The sequence below is a fragment of the Teleopsis dalmanni genome, unplaced genomic scaffold, assembly GCF_002237135.1.
Source record: "Teleopsis dalmanni isolate 2A unplaced genomic scaffold, ASM223713v2 unscaffolded_contig_3183, whole genome shotgun sequence".
Classification (NCBI taxonomy): Eukaryota; Metazoa; Arthropoda; class Insecta; order Diptera; family Diopsidae; genus Teleopsis; species Teleopsis dalmanni.
In genome coordinates, this window is record NW_024034565.1 from 1,314 (window position 1) to 5,463 (window position 4,150).

Genomic DNA, 4,150 nt, shown 5'->3' on the forward strand with positions numbered 1-4,150 from the left:
ACTTCACTAGAGAAGAAGAAAAAAGAAACTTTTCTATTTTATTTTATTTAAATTGAAATGAAAAATAAAATAAAATAGCTTTGGAAATAGCTTTAGAGTATTTTCTATTTTCTATTTTCTATTTTCCATTTTCCATATTATATATAGTACGTAGTAAGTAGTACGTATAAGAATAAGAATAAGATTAAAATACTGGTAGATGTAATTTTTTTGAAACACTTCTTTGCCAACGATCATACCACGTTGAATACATCGGTTTTCGTCCGCTCACTGAAATTAAGCAGCGTCGGGCGCGGTTAGTACTTAGATGGGGGACCGCTTGGGAACACCGCGTGTTGTTGGCTTCACAACACTTTTTTACTTTTTTACTTTTTTCCTTTTTTTTCCGGTTTTAATTTTTTTTATATTATTTTGTAAATAATAATATTTTTTTTTATACACCTATCTATTATTTATTTATGTAAAACGCAATTATTTAACTAATTTCTGCTGTATACGTGTACTCGCATCATTTTTAATTTTGAATTTTGAATTTTGAATTTTGAAAATCGTAATCGTGTCGTATACGCAATGCACCGTAAGCACAAGTTTTGTTCAGTTCCATATAAAATGTACAATAGGCATGTATGCGAGTGTGAGTGCGAGTGCAAGTGTGAGTACGAGTGCCAGCGTAAATGAAAACCTTAAATGTTAGAAAACTTTTCAAGTAAAATTACTATTTAAGAAGCTTTGCTTATATTCCTTGTCTTCATTGTATAAAATTTAATAAAACAACAATCTATTGATTGCGCCTATTTATTAGCACTAGCACCAGCACTAGCACTAGCACTAGCAGTAGCACTAGCATTCATATGTTAAATTTTTTAATAAAAATATAAGTATATATAATAATTTTATTCTTCCTTAAAGATAAAATTAAAGTTAAAGTTAATATTGAAGTTAATATTACAGGCAATAGTACTACATAATTAAGCATGTAAAATACAAACACGGATATGTTCAATAACAGTTTTAGTTTAATTTTTCTATTCTGTTCATATTAACTTCACTAGAGAAGAAGAAAAAAGAAACTTTTCTATTTTATTTTATTTAAATTGAAATGAAAAATAAAATAAAATAGCTTTGGAAATAGCTTTAGAGTATTTTCTATTTTCCATTTTCCATTTTCCATATTATATATAGTACGTAGTAACTAGTACGTATAAGAATAAGAATAAGAATAAGAATAAGAATAAGAATAAGATTAAAATACTGGTAGATGTAGATTTTTTGAAACGCTTTCTTTGCCAACGACCATACCACGTTGAATACATCGGTTCTCGTCCGATCACCGAAATTAAGCAGCGTCGGGCGCGGTTAGTACTTAGATGGGGGACCGCTTGGGAACACCGCGTGTTGTTGGCTCCACAACACTTTTTTCCTTTTTTTTGCGGTTTTAATTTTTTTTTATTTTATTTTGTTACTAATAATATTTTTCTTTATATCACATATCTATTATTTATTTATATAAAATGCAATTATTTAACTAATTTCTGCTGTATACGTATATTCGCATCATTTTTAATTTTGAAATTGTAATCGTGTCGTATACGAAATGCACGTAAGCTCAAGATTTGTTCAGTTCCATATAAAATGTACAATAGGCATGCATGCGAGTGCGAGTGCAAGTGTGAGTACGAGTGCCAGCGTGAATGAAAACCTTAAATGATAGAAAACTTTTCAAGTAAAATTACTAATTAAGAAGCTTTGCTTATATTCCTTGTCCTTATTGAATAAAATTTAATAAAACAACAATCTATTGATTGCGCCTATTTATTAGCACTAGCACTAGCACTAGCACTAGCACTAGCACTAGCACTAGCACTAGCACTAGCACTAGCACTAGCAATAGCACTAGCACTAGCACTAGCACTAGCACTAGCACTAGCACTAGCACTAGCACTAGCACTAGCACTAGCACTAGCACTAGCACTAGCAGTAGCACTAGCACTAGCACTAGCAGTAGCACTAGCATTCATATGTTAAATTTTTTAATAAAAATATAAGTATGTATAAAATTTTATTCTTCCTTAAAGATTAAGTTAAAGTTAAAGTTAATATTGAAGTTAATATTACAGGCAATAGTACTACATAATTAAGCATGTAAAATACAAACACGGATATGTTCAATAACAGTTTTAGTTTAATTTTCCTATTCTGTTAATATTAACTTCACTAGAGAAGAAGAAAAAAGAAACTTTTCTATTTTATTTTATTTAAATTGAAATGAAAAATAAAATAAAATAGCTTTGGAAATAGTTTTAGAGTATTTTCTATTTTCTATTTTCTATTTTCCATTTTCCATATTATATATAGTACGTAGTACGTAGTACGTATAAGAATAGGAATAAGAATAAGAATAAGATTAAAATACTGGTAGATGTAGATTTTTTGAAACACTTTCTTTGCCAACGACCATACCACGTTGAATACATCGGTTCTCGTCCGATCACCGAAATTAAGCAGCGTCGGGCGCGGTTAGTACTTAGATGGGGGACCGCTTGGGAACACCGCGTGTTGTTGGCTTCACAACACTTTTTTACTTTTTTCCTTTTTTTTGCGGTTTTAATTTTTTTTTATTTTATTTTGTTACTAATAATATTTTTCTTTATATCACATATCTATTATTTATTTATATAAAATGCAATTATTTAACTAATTTCTGCTGTATACGTGGTGTACTCGCATCATTTTTAATTTTGAATTTTGAATTTTGAAAATCGTAATCGTGTCGTATACGCTATGCACCGTAAGCACAAGTTTTGTTCAGTTCCATATAAAATGTACAATAGGCATGTATGCGAGTGCGAGTGCAAGTGTGAGTACGAGTGCCAGCGTGAATGAAAACCTTAAATGATAGAAAACTTTTCAAGTAAAAATACTAATTAAGAAGCTTTGCTTATATTCCTTGTCTTTATTGAATAAAATTTAATAAAACAACAATCTAATGATTGCGCCTATTTATTAGCACTAGCACTAGCACTAGCACTAGCACTAGCACTAGCACTAGCACTAGCACTAGCACTAGCACTAGCACTAGCACTAGCAGTAGCACTAGCATTCCAATGTTAAGATTTTTTTAATATAAAATATAAGTAGTATAATAATTTTATTTTTCCTTAAAGAATTAAAGGTTAAAGATTAATAGTTTAAGTTAATATTACAGGCAATAGTACTACATAATTAAGCATGTAAAATACAAACACGGATATGTTCAATAACAGTTTTAGTTTAATTTTTCTATTCTGTTCATATTAACTTCACTAGAGAAGAAGAAAAAAGAAACTTTTCTATTTTATTTTATTTAAATTGAAATGAAAAATAAAATAAAATAGCTTTGAAAATAGTTTTAGAGTATTTTCTATTTTCTATTTTCTATTTTCCATTTTCCATATTATATATAGTACGTAGTAAGTAGTACGAATAAGAATAAGAATAAGAATAAGAATAAGAATAAGATTAAAATACTGGTAGATGTAGATTTTTTGAAACACTTTCTTTGCCAACGACCATACCACGTTGAATACATCGGTTCTCGTCCGATCACCGAAATTAAGCAGCGTCGGTCGCGGTTAGTACTTAGATGGGGGACCGCTTGGGAACACCGCGTGTTGTTGGCTCCACAACACTTTTTTACTTTTTTCCTTTTTTTTGCGGTTTTAATTTTTTTTTATTTTATTTTGTTACTAATAATATTTTTCTTTATATCACATATCTATTATTTATTTATATAAAATGCAATTATTTAACTAATTTCTGCTGTATACGTATATTCGCATCATTTTTAATTTTGAAATTGTAATCGTGTCGTATACGAAATGCACGTAAGCTCAAGATTTGTTCAGTTCCATATAAAATGTACAATAGGCATGCATGCGAGTGCGAGTGCAAGTGTGAGTACGAGTGCCAGCGTGAATGAAAACCTTAAATGATAGAAAACTTTTCAAGTAAAATTACTAATTAAGAAGCTTTGCTTATATTCCTTGTCCTTATTGAATAAAATTTAATAAAACAACAATCTATTGATTGCGCCTATTTATTAGCACTAGCACTAGCACTAGCACTAGCACTAGCACTAGCACTAGCACTAGCACTAGCACTAGCACTAGCA

General features: G+C 29.9%; 3 non-coding genes and 1 pseudogene across 3 annotated transcripts; all 4 read left to right on the forward strand.

Moving 5' to 3' along the window:
- Nucleotides 1-225: 225 nt before the first annotated feature.
- Nucleotides 226-344, forward strand: LOC119665003 (annotated as a pseudogene).
- A 941-nt stretch (nt 345-1,285) lies between these two features.
- Nucleotides 1,286-1,404, forward strand: LOC119665000. The gene has a single exon (XR_005251322.1). It is a non-coding gene; the product is annotated as a 5S ribosomal RNA (ribosomal RNA).
- Nucleotides 1,405-2,446: 1,042 nt separating this feature from the next.
- On the forward strand, nt 2,447-2,565 carry LOC119665001. Its single transcript, XR_005251323.1, has one exon. It is a non-coding gene; the product is annotated as a 5S ribosomal RNA (ribosomal RNA).
- Nucleotides 2,566-3,540: 975 nt separating this feature from the next.
- On the forward strand, nt 3,541-3,659 carry LOC119665002. Its single transcript, XR_005251324.1, has one exon. It is a non-coding gene; the product is annotated as a 5S ribosomal RNA (ribosomal RNA).
- Nucleotides 3,660-4,150: the final 491 nt, after the last annotated feature.